The sequence below is a fragment of the Ambystoma mexicanum genome, chromosome 5p (assembly GCF_040938575.1).
Source record: "Ambystoma mexicanum isolate Mex_15411 chromosome 5p, UKY_AmexF1_1, whole genome shotgun sequence".
Lineage (NCBI taxonomy): Eukaryota > Metazoa > Chordata > Amphibia > Caudata > Ambystomatidae > Ambystoma > Ambystoma mexicanum.
Genome location: NC_090930.1, coordinates 710,280,235 through 710,298,855, shown reverse-complemented (window position 1 = coordinate 710,298,855; position 18,621 = coordinate 710,280,235).

Sequence of the window (18,621 nt, the reverse complement as noted above, 5' to 3'; positions counted from 1 at the left end):
GATTCAATTTTTTTCCAGTGCATCTTACCTTCGATTTTCAAACATGTATACATGCAAACTCCACGTGTTATAAACCGCCATCTTGTGATAGTCTAATCTGTTGATCGATCGTGCTAAATTCAAGTGCTATGGCGGCAGAAAATCATAACTTCTGCTCCTCAGCATGTTAGACTGATATGCTACATCCCTTGTGATGAAGCTGGTGCACAGCATAGCCAAACATCTGCTGTCGGCATCTACGCAGTCACAATTCTGAATGCAAAATGCAGAAAACACTTGCTGGATGTACACACACACACAGTTATATGTTTACTCGCTTGTCACAAAAAGATAACAAGTTATACTTTTCAATGAGTTGGGAATTTAGTATGACTTTATATTTTTTATTGCAATGGAAATATTTAACTACCTATAATGGAGTAATTCAAACTTTTTACGTACATAATCATTGCAAGAACAGATTCAATAGCATTCTGTGTACTCCAAGCGATAGGAATCTTGTTCTAATCAACGGTCATATTCTGTTTTTTGGGTACAATCATTGTTACATTGTTCCTTTTTAATTTGAGATACTCTACAAAAAAGTTACATCTTGCTTTTTTTATTCTTCAATGGTTTATTCGGGTACTTCAATTGTGCCTGAAAAAGTTCCATTGACTCAATGATGCATTCCACATCTGCAAACAAGCCATGCTCTCCAGTTGTATTCATTGATGAAATGCAGGCATGTTTGTCTTAAAGAAGGGCACAGCAAATGGGCAAACGAATGGCATGATCATCCCAGAAGATAGAGATGACTGCTCCATTTGTAATGCTTCATTTTTGTGAGAAGAATCCATCAAGAGCAAAATGGCTTCCATGACATGAACACATTTTCATTATTTTAATATGTATCAAGAAAAGGAAGAACTTAATTTAAGGTAGAGTAAAGGTACAGTGAGCTACAACGTGGTTGTGGACCCTCCCGAGTGGGAACCTTGAAATAGAACAGGTTATTTGGCCATGTTCGTTCTAGGTAGAGGGGCTCCCAGTCCTTTGTGTGCCTTTTCAGTAAATATATAAGGATTATGCTAATCTGTCACTATACCTGTTGTACAAGTGCATCTCAGTTGAAGTGTACCGCCCAACTTTCCCAGTTCCATGCAGATATCTTTGAGCCGTGTTTTTCTTCACACTGGTTGCTGACACTTATAGGCCCATCCCTACAATGGGAAAAAACTACACGTTCCAGAACTCAATTGGAAGCAAAAACCAGGATGAGCTTGAAGACACATGCATGCAACTGGGAACATAGAATGACTTTGGGTTACGCTTGCATTACGTCATTTTCCCAACATAACATTTCTTTCTACATTTTATATTTTAATTTAAAAAATAACTGTGTGTGTGTTTTCATTACTTCACAGATACATGCACAGCACAGTTTCACGACTATCTCACCATTTTGACAGTTATTTTAATAATTAGCAAAACATCCTTGTTGTATGTAAATTTGCGAGTCCATCATGGATATGTAAAAGCTTATTGTTTCTCTTTCTAGAGCAATTGAGAAATGATTGTTCTATTTCAGTCTATTTGTTACTTTGACGCGCATATTATCAATTATTTTGTTATCCTCGGGATATGAGCTCCTTAGAATTTCGGTGACATTCTACAACGAGATTATAGTCTGATGCCAGCAACTTCCAAGATCAAAATAGCTTTTTTGTTTTGTGATTTTCAGCATTACAATATCTACTTTGCAGCAGTAAAGGACATCTAAAATATTATGGCCCTGATTCATGGATTATTTGCGCCGAAAAAAACGGAATTTGTGAGCCATTCTGCCTGCAAATCCCTGTTTAACAAATGGGGATTTGCGGGCAGAATGGCGCACAAATCCAGTTTTTTTTCGACACAAATAATCCATTAATCAGGACCTATACGTTTTAATAAAGAGAAATATCTATAATAATAGTCCATTGTTCATTACATGACCCAAATAACTTTTATTTTTAAATCTATAAAATTATTTTCATTTTGTTGTAGTTATTGATGGACAATAAATATGAATTACGAAAATCAAGAATAAATGCACACCTGGTACATTGTTGGAGTGTTATTTTTTGTGTTCTGTGGCTATTACATACCAAATAGATTATCGCTGATTTTCACAGTCAACATTGCTTTTTAAATCTATAAACAGTTTACAAACAAGTTTGGCATAAAGAAAACATGTTGATCTACTAACATCGAGAAATACTTATAGTGGTAGTAGTTACTGGTAAATATTTGAATACAATTTGCATGTATTATAATATCTCACAATCGAGGAAGATAATTTAAAAAAGAGGGTTTCTCATCCCCTGGGATAGAGACAAGGAGGGATAGGTGGAGGGAGATGGAGGGGTGTGGAAAAAGGATGGAAAGTTAGTAAGGGACACCAATTGTGGACAGGCAGGACCCACATGATACCTATCACAGAGGGTAGAGTCAGAGATGCACCTTTGGGCTAAGGACGTGTGGCTGTACAGCCCTTGATTTTCGAGTGCTGGAGGTACAGAGCCACAATCAGAGATTGATACAATCCAACACAACACTTTGAACAGGCAGCCAGATAGAGAGAGTATGGGGGAGACAGGTGTAGAGAAGAAGACAGAGTTTGGGAGACAGAGTTACAGAGGTAGAGAGAAAGTCATGTAAAGACATGGTTAGAGAGATAGAAAGAGAAAGATGTTTAAAGAGATAGAGAGAGCGATATCCATAGAGATGGATGGATTGATGGAGAGAGAGAGAGATGGATAGCAAGAGAGAGAGAGGTAGAGATGGATAAAAGGAGATATGGATATAGAGAGTTATGGAGAGATGGATAGAATACAATGTGGAGAGAGGGATGGATAGAGAAGGGTAAAGAGAGGCGGCTAGTTAGAGGTGGATAGAGAGAGATTGATAGCTAGGGAAGGATGGAGATAGAGAGACAGGGAAATTACTCAGATTAATATTTCTGATATGGTGATAGTATGACAATATGGCACATTGGGTAATTGGATGGAAGGGGGACCTTACCCTGTCCATGTTACTGGTTGTGCATGGAGAGGTAGATGGCGGCCTGAGACCTAGGAGCCAAGAGACAAAAAATTGTAATGATATTGTGTTTTGTGCATTCACACACAACCTGTGATAGTTGCTGATAAGTTAGTAGTCAAAAGTGAAAACCAGGGATCGCAGTTAAATGTGCTGCTCGAGGGGCCATTTATGGCGTGCCCGCTCCTAGGTGTAGGTACACGTACAAATTACAGTGTCATATCGCGGGCGGGATCCCTAGACGCAGACCCGTCCGTGCATACATCTCAAAAAAAGGCTGTCTCCCGCTGAACAGAGACAGCGCCTGCTGGGACATCAGGAGCGTGTGCTAACCTGCTGCTTGAGTCTGGGTCTGGCGAGTCGCGCGCAAGTGTTCTCAATGCTGCGGCTCGCCAGACCCTTCTGTATACCGTTGCCATGGCGCCAGTGTGCGTCACGTGGGCAACACAAAATGGTCGCCCCTCATGGGACAACGGCCTCCATTTTAGGGTCAGGCCACCGCTACTTTGAGGCGAGATTCTTTGTCAGGGTGTGCGAAGTACACCCAAGGTGCCAGTATTGGCTAGCACTGAAGAGGATTATTATTTAGGCTGCATGCTTATTATGAGCAAAAGAGTCACACACACTCACATATAGCGCAATACAGACAATTAGGTGGTCGAGCGTTTCAGTCACAACAATTAGCATGTGGATACTCAATGGCATGGAGATGACGTGTACATGACATGTAGATGAAAAACAAACCAAAGCCACAGTAAACTCAAAGACAGAAGAACAAATATCACACTCCAGTAGTGGGTATGTGAGCCAACAGAATAACCCATTTCCATTCAGAGGGTGGCTAGGGTTTGCCTGCTTGTCGACTCATTCAGACCAATTTTGTTTAGCCACCCATTGTTTTTTCTTTTGGAAAACATGTTGGTGTAACACAGCATTGGAAAAACACCAGCAGTTGATGTTTGTTTCCTACCAAAAGTACTCATTGTGAGCAAGTACAGCCAGCGTTGTTTGGGCCTCCATACCGTCTATGCCGAAATGCAACATTTTAGGCATGCACTTTCTGCACATATCGTGGAAAACCTCGAAATCCCCAGTGTGGGAAGATTCAGAGTCGCCCTTCAAATGTATGGTAAGCACCTTGCCACACACTATATTTGAAGGGCTTTGTGAGTGGGGGAGCCATGCACCAACCACTTTTTCTTACGCTCCTGCTTTTCCATCACAGGACTATATGCGTAATAATGCTCGTTATACTCACATGAGTTTCTGTTTAAAGAATGAGGGCGCAGTGAGTGTCACCTTTCAACCAGAATCTGAACTGAACCTTTGCAGGTTTTTCAACACCGGCATGGATGGTTGCAGAAGGACTGTGACCATTTTAGAATTTCTTCTGACACCTCTTTTTTACCGGCTGCAGTAACTTTTTTGGCTATTGATTTGGTGATGTGCCAACATCAAATTTATATTTTATATCCAGGAACTACTCTTGCATGACTTGTGCTGTGGCCACATGACTGCCCCCGGCTACCAATTTTGTTTGCAGTCCCTTTGATCGCAGAAGATCAGTGGATTTAATGAAACCCCAAGGCTGGGATCATTAGTAGCAGGGCCATGCTTGACCTTAGGGTATGTGTTGGGCAGTAGGGCATAGTCTTCTCTTGGAGGTTTTTTGGGCCAGCCTTGCGCACTGCTTTGTGGGTGTTGCACAGGATTGTGAAAGAGGCTCTTTGCCTAATAGGTAGCCATTGGTGGATGCAGAGAAAAGGGGAGATGTGGTCCATTCGTCCCAGTGCAAGTAGGAGTTTAGAAGCTGCATTTTGGTTTATTTGGAGTTTAAGTTGTTGGGCCGGAGTACCTAGGTACATGGAGGTTGCATAGTGCAGTTTGGACATGACAATGGACATAATAGAAGCCAGTTTGTTGGGAAATGTGATGTAAGGGAAGATGCATCTCAGGAGCCTTTGGTGGTAGTGCCAGGATTTGGATACATTATTGGTCTGGTGGGGCAGGGTTAGGCCTGAGTCCAATGTGCCGCCAAGGTTTCTGACTGTGTTGGAGGTGGGGGGATGCTGAGAGAAGCCATGGGAGTGGCTGTCGGAGTAGAGCAATGTTGCCACAAGGCATGATCTCCCTGGCTTGAGAAGGAGGTGGTTTCTAATCATCCATTGGTCTACCTCACTAAGGAAAGCTGCCAGGTCGGGATGATAATCAGAGCGCGTTTGGGGATTCTCAGGATAATTTTGGTATCATCAGCATAATTGTAGCAGGGGAGGTTGTGCGAGCGGATGATCTCTGGCAGTGGGGTCATGTAAAGGTTGAAAAGGAGCGAGGAGAGGCAGGCACCCTTGGGTACTCCGGTGTTCATTGAGCGAGCTGAGAAGGTAAGAGGGGGAAGGATAGTGATTTGTTTCTTGTTATGAAGGAACGAAGCAAACCAGCTCAGTGCAAGTCTCAGATTCCAAGGGAGTGGAACCGGTTGAGAATTGAGTGATTAATGGTGTCAATGGCAGCTGAGAGATCAAGTAGAACCAGAGCGGTGCATCCTTCAGAGTCTGCTATGACTTTGAGGTTGCACCAGATCTAGATCAGTGTGGTTTCAGTTCCATGGCGGTAGTGGAAGCCAGACTGAGCAGGGTCTAGTAGGCTGTTGGTTTCAGCAAAAAAAGGTTGAGTTGAGAGTAGGCAGAGCGATTGATGAGTTTTGCCAGGAATCTGGTGTTGGAGATGGGCCTGCAATTTGATGATTGGAGGGGGGTTGAGACCTGCTTTTTTTCAGTAAGGGCTTGACGTGCACTACTTTGAAGGGTTCTGAGAAGGTGTCAGAGATGAAGGACTCATTCAGTATGGACCGAGCCTGGACTCCTGCACAGGTGGAGGAGATTTCTTTGAGGAGAGAAGTGGGGCAAGGGGTGACCTGGTTGGTCTGCTACTGAACAGCAGCTTGAGGAATTTCTCCCTCGAGATCGGCTTGAAGGAGATGAAGGTCGGTGCTGTGGGGGGCATGGGATCTTGAGGGACTGGTGTTTGATGAGGGGTGAGGTTGGAGAGTTTGGCATTAAGGTTGGTCTTCATGTCCAGTGCTGTACTGTGGAAGTGGTGGGAGAGACAGTTTCTGGGGGCTTGCATGGGAGTGATCGGGTCAGTGGTGGAAGCAGGCTTCACAAATTCCGAGATGATCCTGTGGATCTCTTTACTACTGTTGTGGCAGTTCAGGATTCTTTTATTATAGTGTTTTTTTTGGCCTTTCAGGTCACAGAGTTACGGTGATGGTGGTCAAGAGTCAAGAGTCAAAGGATTCAATAGGTAGAGGTCTGTCTGTGGCTGGGAGTGAATGTAGCAAGGCTTCAGCCAAGTCAGACAGACCCTTGACCATATTCCAGCATTTGTGGTCGTGTGGTGAGACCGGGTGGACCTTGGGTGGTGTGGTCAGAGTGCAGATGAGGAGTTTGGAGCTGAAGATTGCATCAAGGTTGTGGCCTCCAGTGTGGGTGGGACCTGTGGTATGCCCGGAGAGGTTGAGTGCCTCTAGGCTGTTGACCAGGGGTTGAGTCATGGAGCTGTTGGGTAAATCAAACCAGATATTGAAGTGCCCCAGCGGAGTGAGGGAAGGATGGTTGACCAGAATTGTAGCTAGCGAGTCACAGAGATTGTAGACAAAATTTCTGTCATATCCTGGTGGCCTGTAGATGAGTCAGAAACTGTGTGCGAAAGTGGGCACCAGGGAGAGTCTGACCAGCAGGGATTTGTCATTAGCTGTGCATGACTGGACTTTGGTGAGTGAGATGGATGGACTTGGTACTAGTGGCCGGATGGACATGGTGGGGCTGGGTGGCTGGTGGGGAGGGTTCGGTAGCAGTGGGAGACTGAGTAGTGGGAAATGTCGGAACAGAGCTTACAGTGGCTAGTTTGCATGCGATGGAGGCAGGTGAAAGGTGGGGTGGGCAGTGGGTGGGGTCGGTGTGGTGTGTGAGTACCGGTTGATAGATGGATGGTCTGCAAGTCTGTAGGGAAGTGAAGGTGTAGAGGTGGTAGGCAAGAGGTAGTGTGCTAACAGGGACAATCTGGGAGTTGCTAGCAGGGAGTTCCTGACAGTCAGGCTATGGGTGGTTGGGACGGATGACTGATGTAGGCGAGGTGAAGCATAAAGAATGGAGGGTGTAGGCCTGTCATTTTTCCTGGGTTTAGTGCATTTTGGTGCAGGAGGTGTGCAAGAGAGGTTAGGTGGTCGAAGGGGAAAGGGGGTGGGGCGATGGTTCTGGAGAGAGCAAGTCGTGCCATGCTGAGTGAAGGGAAAGGGGTTGAAGGGGGTGGTCTTGAGATGGGGGTGGGCGGATGCTGGGGGTGTGTGTGTAGGGTGGGCATAACCAGTGTATTGAAAGGGGTTTGACTGAGGGGAAATTGAAGGGGGGGGGTGGCGTGAGCGGGTTGGGCCTGAGGAGGGGAGGCCAGATATTGATGGGAAGTGGGGTAATGGCGATGTGATGCAGGTCGGAGTTGGATGGGTGGGAGGGTGGTTGTGTCGGTGGGTGACGGGGTTAGTGGAGGGACATAGACCTCTCTCTGAATGAGCGATTGGTGTGGTTTGAAGGGAGGGGGTCTGTGCGGTTCTGGCTAAGGTGTGGAGGGATGTGGGTGGTGGAGATGACCTAGGGGGTGAAGTTCTGTGGGGAGGTGCAGAAGAAACAGTGGTGGAAAGGGGGTTGTGTATGGAGCACCAGCGTGCTCCTCTTGCTTGGAAGTTGGATGTAATGCTGTGTGGTGTTCTGGCCGATGTGGGCAGGGATACAGTAGCGAGAGCAGCAATACCTAGATTAGGGACACCAGAGAAAGATGCAACAAAACCTAGATTTTATACACCTGGACAGAGGGAGAGAGCGTCCGAAATGGGGCACAGTAGCAAATGCAACAGCGCCCAAACTTGAGGCACCTAAAATGGTGGTGCAGTAATGAAAGCAGCAACATTTAGATTTGAGACACTAAAAATGGAAGCACAGTAATAGATGTGACAACACCTCAATTTTTAGACACCTGGGCGAAGGGAGAAAAATGCCCAAATTGGCGTCACGGTAGTAGATGGGACAACTAAAATGTGGGCCTACTAGTAAATGTAACAACACCTAGATTTTGAGACCCCTAAAATGGGGGCACAGTGATAAAGCAACAACACCTAGATTTGAGACAAAGTGGGTGCACAGTAGCTAATGCGATAATAACTAGATATTAGACAACTGGATGGATGGAGAAACACATAAAATGGTGGACTGTAGTAAATGCGATAACACCTAGATGTGAGAGAAGTAAGGTGGGGCACCATAGTAACTGCAACACCTATATTCGAGACACCTCACATGCGGGCACAGTAGCAAAGGCAATAATGCCTAGACTTGAGACACCTAAAATGGGGGCACAGTAGTAAATGCAATAACACCTAGATGCAAGACTCCTAAAATAATAGACAGTAGTTAATGTAACAACACCTAGATTTGAGACACCTAAAATGGGGCACAGCAGCGAATGCAATAGCACCTAGATGCGAGACACCTAAAATGGGGGCACAGTGGAAAACACAATAACACCCAGATCTGAGACACCTACAATGGTGGATAGTACTTAATGTAACAACACCTAGATGTGAGACACCTAAAAAGGGAACACAGAAGTAACTGAAACACCTAGATTTTAGACACCTAAAATGGGGGCACAGAAGTAACTGAAATACCTAGATTTGAGACACCTAAAATGGGGGCACAGTAGTAAATTCAATAACACATAAATGTAAGACACCCAAAGTGGGACACAGTAGTAACTGCAACACTTGTATTTGAGACACCTAAAATGCAGGCACAGCAGCAAAGGCAATAACACCTAGACTTGGCACACCTAAAATGGTGGCACAGTAGTAAATGCAATAACACATAGATGCAAGACTCCTAAAATAGTGACAAGTAGTTAATGTAACAACACCTAGATTTGAGACACCTAAAATGGGGGCACAGCAACAAATGCAATAGCACCTAGATGCGAGACACCTAAAATGGTGGACAGTAGTTAATGTAACAACGCCAATATTTTCAGGCAGTAGTAAATGCTTAGATTTTGTAAGGGGTTGTAGACAGTGTAATATATAGGGTAATTATAGGGTTGAACAGTCTAGATGGGGGACAGTAATTACTGGTCTCCCTGTCCAAACCACTCCTATCTTATCAGTCGCTGCTGGTTTACTGCTGCAGGCTTCACAGGCTAACATGGGACAACACAGTCTTGAGCTGTTTCTGCAAGAGCCACCCTTTGTTTAGGGGTCATTCGCCTAGGGGCTGCCAGGGCAGGAGGCTGCCCTGGGAGTGTTGTTGAAATGGTGTTCAGGGTCACAGGGGGGGAGGCGGCAAAGGCCAATCGGCGGGCCGAGGGCGGTTGAGGAAGCGGCCTGGGAGAAGGAAAGGTGGTGAGGAGGGAGCATGCCAGAGAGAGGAAGAAACCAGGTGCCGAGTGCACTCAAGATATTCTATGGGGCCCGGTACATTTAGAAAGTAACAGAAACACATTTCTTTTAAGGCAAAATGAAAATGGGAGTGCTAGAGCACAGTGATGGTGCTAGCCTCGTTCAAATTGCAGAATTAGTCCTCAAGGGCTCAGCTGGAGAGCATTTAAAAGTACACATATTCCGGTTAATTCAGGCTCCAAAGGCCAGGCAGTATGCGGAGGGCAGGAGAGGAGGCGGGCTGGGAGAGGGTAAGGTGGCGAAGGAGGAAGCCAGCGGGAGGGAGAAAGAAACCAGGTTCTGAGTGCGCACAAGATTTTCTATTGTGCCTGGTGCATTTAGAAAGCAAGAGAAACTAAGGGAAAGGTGGCGAGGAAGGCAGAAGAAACCAGATGCTGAGTGCGCACAAGTCTATGGGGCCCAAGGCGTTTAGAAAGCAACAGAAAAAAACTTCTTTTAAGGCAAAACGAAAATGGGAGCACTAGGGCACAGTGATGGTGCTCACCTCGTTCAAATTGCAGAAGTAGCCCTTAAGGGCTCATCTGCAGAGCTTTTAACACTACACAGTTTCTGGGTAATTTGGGCTGCAAAGGTCAATCAGCAGGCAGAGGGCGGGAGAGGAGACGGGCTGGGAGAGGTAAAGGTTGCAAGGATGGCAAGCTGTAGGGAGGAAGAAACTAGGTGCCTAGTGCACACAAGATATTCTATGGGGCCCAGTGCATTTAGAAATCAACAGAAACACACTTTTATTAATGCAAAATGAAAAGGGGGGTGTACATAAAATAGTCATATAACTTAGCTCCCGCTTCACAAAATCCATTCAGACTTTCCACAAACATTTAAGGTTGGGTCTATAATATTTCTAAAATCTTTTGTGCACATTCGTAAAATGGCAACAAAGTTATAAGACATCTCAAAATGTTCAAACACCACTCTAATTTTGCCCCTCTTCACAAAGTCCCACAAAACTTCGCAAAAGCATTCATATCTGGGCCTTAAATCATTTTGCAAACTTTTGTGCAAATTCGTAGAACGGCACCAAATTTATAAGCCTTTCAAATATTTTGGACCCCCCGCTCCTAATTTTGTTTCCTCTTGGCAAAATAGCAAAGAACTTTGCAGAACCACTCAAGGTCAGATCTAGAATGATATTACAACATTTCATGCAGTTTCATTGAGTGGCCCCAAAGTTATAAGCCATCCAAAGACTGCTTTTCACCAACCCTGCAATGAAAACATATGTATGGATGCCCCCGAAAATCTGAGATGTTTGTGAACAATACAGGGCAGTCCCTGAACTGTTTGTGAACTTTGAAGATGGAAAACCACTTGTTTTTTGCTTTTATGGCCATATCCTATCCCCCTCTACTACCCAGAGATTGTTTCATTAGTTTGACAAGTGCAATGTTGTGTTTTTCAATATGTTTTTACCACAATGTCCTTGGGCTACGGTGGCTGTCCGTGAATCCATCATGGTGACCATTTAAAAATATCTGACGCAGGTCACATTTTTCACCATCCAATCAGTGGATTTTCACCAAATTCGCACGAGGAGTGGTGGCTTAGTTCCGAAACCGTGCTTTTGTAAATTTGGTGTAAATTTGTCTTTTTTAAAACAACCACAAAGTGGTAAAAGTGTAGCATCTGGGTCCGGTCCGCAGACTTGACTTCCATATTCATTCCGCGACAGGCTTCCGATTGGTCCAGAGGCCGTTGTGATGTCTGCAGACTTCGGGCACGTCCGCTGATTGGATGATGAAAAGCATGAGGTGCATCATATTTTTGGAAACACCCACCATGTTTGATCCGCACACAGCCATCGCTGACTGGGGACATTGCAGTGGGGAAAAAGTGGGGAAACACATTTGGAGTTATTTGGTGGTGGAAAGAGGGAGTGGAAAAAAGATGATATAGGGCTATTTTTATAGGTGGAAAAAAGGCATGCAGATGTTATGGTAGTCCGAGGACAGTGCAGTAGTCCGCGGAGAGCATGGTGAGCAGACAGCTGGGGAAATACATTTGACGTCATTTGGTGGCTGAAAGAGGGTCTGGAAAGGGTAGGGGAGTGGAATAAAGATGACATGGAGCTTTTATTATAGGTGAAAAAAGGGTCTGCAGATGCCGCCAAGTCCACAGTCAACTGTGGTGTCCGTGGACATCACTTGAATTGGGCAGGGTTCTGGGTGAATTTTCTTCTTTCAATATGTGGTTGCATTATGTTGTGGAGGTTATGGCCACTGGCCAGATTCTTGGGGCGCAAGGTATGGCCATGCCCCCAAGAATCTATCTGGCCACTGGCCATATACTCTTAAGTAATATGTGTATAGTAATCATAGGTACTGTAGGGGGAGTGTGCAGTATGTGTGATATGGTGGAATAATACAATTGAAGTGTAAATAGTATTTATGATTGTAGTACAATTGAGGGTAGTGCTTATCGAATTTGTATTTGTTTTTTATAAAGATAACAAATAGGATTACATTTGGTAGGCTTACTAAGTTGCAGATGGTAATGAAGGAGGAATCTTTGGTTCTTTCTCTGTCCCAAAAAAATAAATAGAATATGTTAAGCAAGATAGTGTAACATATTTAATTGCATTCAATTTCACATATTCGTGTACTTTGTAGACCCTCATAATCAGTACATTCTATGTGCTATGTTTGGTACAGCATTAGTGCGTGGTACACAGATGTTGTGTTGATGTTCAATGATCATTGGGTCATTGGGAAAAATCCATAGAGGATTTAAAAAAAACGATTACATTTATATGAGTGTAAGTGTGACAGTATGTTTATTGAAAGTGTGTTGTAATTAAGAGAATGTTTACGGTGGTTAGATACCTGTTGGTGTATTCTAAGTACATTGAACCCTAGAAGAAGTTTTGTATTAAGAAGAATTGTGATGGTGTATTTGGAGTGCAGTGCAATGAAGGGTGTTTTTAAAGTAGTTAGATACCTGTTGGCGTATTCAAACTGTTTATTGTGCTACAGTTAAGTGACCAAATGTGGGTTTAAGGAAAATGAAATAGGCATTTGTTTGATTTGCTGGTGACCTATGTTTTAGAACAACAGATGTATCCTTACTTTCAAACCTACTGTTCAAACCAACCACTTCTTTTTTCACATATGCAGGATAGTGGCCTGCAGTGGTTGTGGCACCAATGTGGTAGATTATTCCTACTATTGTGAAGGTTTTCTTGCTAAGAGATACTTGGTCATGTGTGAGTCTAGTAAGCTTAGAGTTGTTTTTGGTACCATCTGCATTGTACCTTAAAAGCTTTAGTATCAGATATTGGCTATGTGAGTTTATGTGTATGGTGAGACGATTGTCTGAATTGCAAAACGTGCATAATATGCCATGCTTTGTATTTTGCAGAAGCTGGTGAAATGGAATGGATTTACAATTTGGTATGGACACATACACAAATCGTTCATTAGGGATATTCTCTTGTGAAACATGGTTGCAGTGACTGCATGTATTTTTCCATGTGAATGAAATCTGGAAGATTTAATTTATAGATATGTTTTTGATTTCTTGTACTTGTAGTAAGTACATTAGACATTCTTGAGGATCGCCCTGTGTGTTTATGGTGAATTCTACCATTTCAATACAGTAGTCCAATTATTGCCTTATACCTGAGACACCAAGGGGCCGATTCATGGAAAAAATGTGCAACGAAAATCTTTGCTCAAACTGAAGCAAGCGTGAAAAAGCAAGCGCACGTGCACGCGTGCGATTCAAGGAAGGGCCTGCGCATGTTTTCCCATGGACGTGCGCCAAATCTGTGCGTGGCGCACACGGGCTCACACGTCATTGCAACATCCCGAACGCCTGCACGACGCGCACAGGGAAAGCACACAACGTCAGCACACACCAAAAAAGGGGGCAGGACACGGGGCGTAACAAGCGGAATGGGGAACAACATGTGAAAAAGAAGGCGTAACTGGGGAAGTACTGCAGGGAAATACACGGAACGCCCATACACATGCGAACAACATGTGTTCATGGAATCGAATACGGGAAACCCGCGCACGTTAAAAGATGCGCACAGGCGTCAACACATCCGCCACACAAAGGCAGGCAGAAGCGTCCCCGCGCACAGCATAAAAGTGTACGCAAACAACAAACACGTATATACAGCTACAGCTGGGATGCCTGACGACCAGGTCTATGGCAGGTATAGTTTTCCACCTCGTATCATCCTAGACCTGATCAGGGAGTGGGAAGATGACCTTACATCCCCCACCCTGTGCTCCCAAGCATTGAGCCCCTGGAGAAGGTGCTCAATGTCCTGCATTTTTTGGCCACTGGGTCATTTCAGCGGACAACTGCCATAGTGGGGGGGGCTCACAGGCCACACAGTCATGCTGCCTACACCAGGTGTTAGCAATCATGACTGCGCGCCCCTCAATCCGCAGGCACATATACATGCCCAGAACACCCACAGAAAGGGAGGCCGTGGTCCAGGACTTTTACAGGGTGTCACACTTCCCCAAAGTGCTCGGTGCCATAGTTTGCACCCATGTGGCCCTACGTCCACCTAGGGCCACTGAGCACATCTATCGAAAACGCAAGCACTGGCATTCCATCAACGTGCAGGTCGTATGCGATGCAAAGGGAATCATCACCTCTGTCTATACAAACTACCCACGCTCCACCCATGACATTTTCATATATAGAATGTCCGCCCTGAGCCGGGCCCTGGAAGCTGGGCAGCATGGCGACACATGGCTTCTAGGTGGGTACAAATGCCTGTGCACATGAATGCATGTCACACACAGACAAATACACAAACCCTAATAATCACAACCATTATCACCTCCCCAGGGGCCAGTGCCTACCCTCTGAGCAACCACATAATGACGCCAATCCGGAACCCCACCACACCACCCCAGGTAAGATACCACACTGCCCATATTGCAACTAGGGGCATAGTGGAGCACACATTCAGAGTGCTCAAGTCACGCTTCCGCTCCTTGACCGCTCTGGCGGGCAGCTACTATATGCACCCCCAGTAGTGTGCAGGATCATTGTGGCAGCATGTGTCCTGCACAATGTTGCAACACAACATGGTGTACCGGTGGACATGGTGGTGCCCCCACATCCCCAACCACAGGTGCTGCCCATGGGAGGGGATAGGGCACGTGGCGAGGCAGCCCGGACCCAGTTTGTGGCCACATTTTTCACCTAAACTCCCACCCCTGCGGAGTGCACACAGGCCTGGCACATACCAGGTGACAATCGATGATGACAAAGAGACAGTCAACTGTCACAACCTTACCACCCTGAGAATGTTGCCATGGAAGTGCTACATTGTGTGCATCTCTAGCTACATGAACCTAACCAATCCTGTGTGACCAAAAGGAACACATGCAAGATGTGTATCACACCCCCCACAAAACAGGCCATGACAATCCCAGGTATGTCACCCAAACCCTCCCAACCCACATCACTCTTGTCTGCCACAGCATGACATGGAATGCAATAGCAAAAGCCCAACACATGACCAATAAGATATGAAGTGACATGTGATAAATGGAAAGTGGCTCGAGACAATGACGCCTGACATGGAATCAGATGAAATGACTGACCAACAACCTCCCACACATACCAGGTCATACACAAATGCTTTCCACCAGTCGTAGCATGAACATAACACTGAATGCCTGTTCACATGCACATTGGGCAAGGCAAAATCCCTACTCCAGAACCCATGTGCTGTGTGCCTCTCCTGCAACACACTGCTCAGCACACAGCACAGTGAACAGCCACTGTGTTGCAGATACACCTTGAGCATCACATGAAAAGGACTAATTAAATAAATAACCAATTGACGCATGTACAGGATCCCCAAATGGTCATAGATCATGCGCTGCAGGGACACAGCGGGTTCCAGAAGGCAATCCGTGTGCACCTGTGGCCATGGAAGGGTGGTTGTACATGTGGTGGATCATTGTGCAACTGCGTGTGTCAGTAGGGACATGCACTCAATACATGCATGTGAAATCAAGTGACCCTGAGTGTCCTGTACAAATCACATGTGAACATTGCCCATGTGCACACCCCAGCATGTCAAACCACACCAATCCCCTGACACCTGAAAAGTAAAGACAACACAGGAACAGGCATTGACCAGCAGAACACATCATGTACATAGTACCCCACAATTACAATGTCAGAGTCCCCAAAACACTGTAGCCCAAACCAACTGTCCAACAACAAAAGGCCCTCCCTCATTTACACATCACCATGACCCACTGAACAACTGTGTCTGGGGTAAGTAGCCTTCTTTCTTCAAGTCTACCTGGCTACAGGATCACCCCACCTTGACTGGTAAAAATACCAAATTGCAGAGAACTCCAAGGAGCCAAACCCACAAACCAGGGAAAAAGCCTGTAGGCACCAAAAAACCCTGCAAGAGTCTCCAGTAGATGACTTGAAGTAGCAGAAAATGTCCAAGCACATGTCCAAGCACAATGTAGAACAACCAAGGTAGCACAGTTCAACAATGCTCCAACAGGAGGGGTACCATGTTCGGTACATAATATACAATGATGATACAACAACTGATGGGTAGTGTCACAGCTCCGGTGTCCAGGTGCAGGAGTGGCACGAACCAACCACCCCCTCTGTGGTCTGGGCGCCTGCAAGGTCAAACTTACACAGGCCTCTGAGACCCCGGCGGGGAAGGAGGGTCAGGGATATGTTGTTCGGACAGGCATTGGTATTCAGGATAACCGGAAAGAGGGGCAGGAGAGGGGAGTAGGATTGTCAAGATAAAGTAGGCACAATACAAAAAACAACTATTGAAAATAACACATACTCAGTCAGACAAAACATGTTCATTGTGCACATTGTACCAAATGAGTCAAATGCAAGCCAAAGAGAGACTTATCTCTGTGGTGATTGCTGGCCTCCTGCCTGCGCACTCTCAGGTCCGGTAACAGGAGCAGTTCAATGCTGCAAAGAGAGTGTGAGGTACTATTCTGTGTGTGTTTACAACACACACACACACAACACCATTCATGCCCCAAAGTAAGTGACTCCTTCACCAACAAACACTCTTGTCTGCTGCTTAGTACCCATACGTTAGCTTGCCCCCGTGATGGTTCATACACTGTCAATGCAGTAAGGCAGGTGCACGTGGGCACGCGGGTAATGTAAAACCAATGCGTCAAGAATCACACATCATACAATTGTCCCTGGGTGAGCAGGTAGACGCGTATAGCGAGGTGCAACTTCAGTACAAGTTGTGTTCTGGCATCCGCAGATTTCAATAGGTAGTGCACGTGTCAATTTGCACATGCCAATGATATGCACTGCACACAAGTCTTTGACTCGCTGGGTGTCCCTGTGTGCTGTATAAGTATCTGGCTAGGAACGCTACTGCTCTAATAACTCTGCTTCTATGTAGCAGTGGGGACCGGAGGATATGTGTGAGAGCCCCTGAGTGTGCCCCTGACAACTTGGAAAGCAACTTGCCATTCGTCCCCCAATGCATTTTTGCTCCACGTTGCGCTTCAACAACAATATCTGTCCAAGCTCCCCATCAGTGGCGCTACTTAGCATGCATGTTCAAGTGGCCTGGTGGAAGGTTGGCTGCAGTGTGGCGCCCTTGTGCTGCTCACCTTGCTTGGATCTCCTGGGAACACGTCTGCTTCTGTTGGACGTCTGAGCACAAGCCCTGTGCCACTGCTTGCGCACACATACGGATGTCTGCCCCACCAAACGTGGCCAGCTGTCTGTAGTACTATGCCCCATGTCTGCTGGCAAAGGTGGTCTGGAGGCTCATTCTCTGCAGAAAGGGCATAAACATATAATTAACACTGGAAAGTTTCCTGTGTGTGTCTCTTCATGCTGGTTGGGACTGGGCCATGTCAGAGACCTACATCAGAATTCCTCCCACCATTAGTGTGACTTTGACAGGCAAAGGGTGCCAACCACTGTCTACAGCATGAAGTGCATCAAGCACATGTACAGCAAAGAAAAGAAACATACATCACAATGTATATCAATTAATGGACACATCATTCATGAACCTACCCAAATCTAAGACAGACATGGAGTGGATAAAACCCCCACAAACCCCACTAGGGGTGTTAACACAAGTAGTACAGCAGCAGACAGGCCACAGATATGACAGTCCAAAGCCCTTGTGTAAATGTCTGTAACACCAAACCATCCTTGCGAGCCCATGGATAAGGGAAGCAGGAGTGGCCTATGTGAGTCAGGACTCCAAGCTGCAAACACATAAAAGAGACAAGCTTGAAGGGCCCAGCTGGAACAGACAGAGGATGCTTTCAAAAGCCACAAAGCACCACTCCGTCACATTAATTGCACAATAGACAAGCAATTTTAAACTATATTAACTAATTAAACTAACTATAAAAAAATACATTACCTAATGAAACCAACTATCAAAAACAATTTTAACTAACTAAACTAAAATGAAAAATCAAAAATGGCCACATATGACCCGGGGGGGAGGAACCCAGTAGGGGGGAGGTACAGGGTGCACCTCAACACCCACATGCGATGATGTTAAGATAAAAATAAAACCTCCATGGGCTCAATGCCTGCACAGACAGACCTGTGTGGGAGATATCTCGTCGTCCGCATCAGCCACTTCCTGAAAAGGTAGACATGGCACAGGAGCCTGACCACGCCTAGGCACAGCTTGCCCCTGTCGGGGAGAAGCTGGATCCCCCCCCACCCCCAGGGCAGTGGGGGGCCAGCAGCCATATCCTCACCAGCTATGGGAGGCTCCAACATCTCCCATATGGCCCCCAGAAATGCAACAGAGTGCCAAGCAGGCAGCAGCATGTTTTCAAACTGCATTTATTTCTAGGCAAAAAAACACACAAAGCATTGTGCACACCGCGAATTCAGGCGCCGTCTCCCCCGGGGCTGTCTTGCAAGTAAGTTTTATAATCACACTGCAGGCTGACCTCACAGAATTGGATCAGCTCCCAGAAACTTATCTCCTCCTGTTATTGGCTGCAGAGTGGTGGGTTACATATGTAGCCCTTATAGAGAGCCTGATAATTGGATATTAACCTCCTGCGTCAGTGGGTTGATTT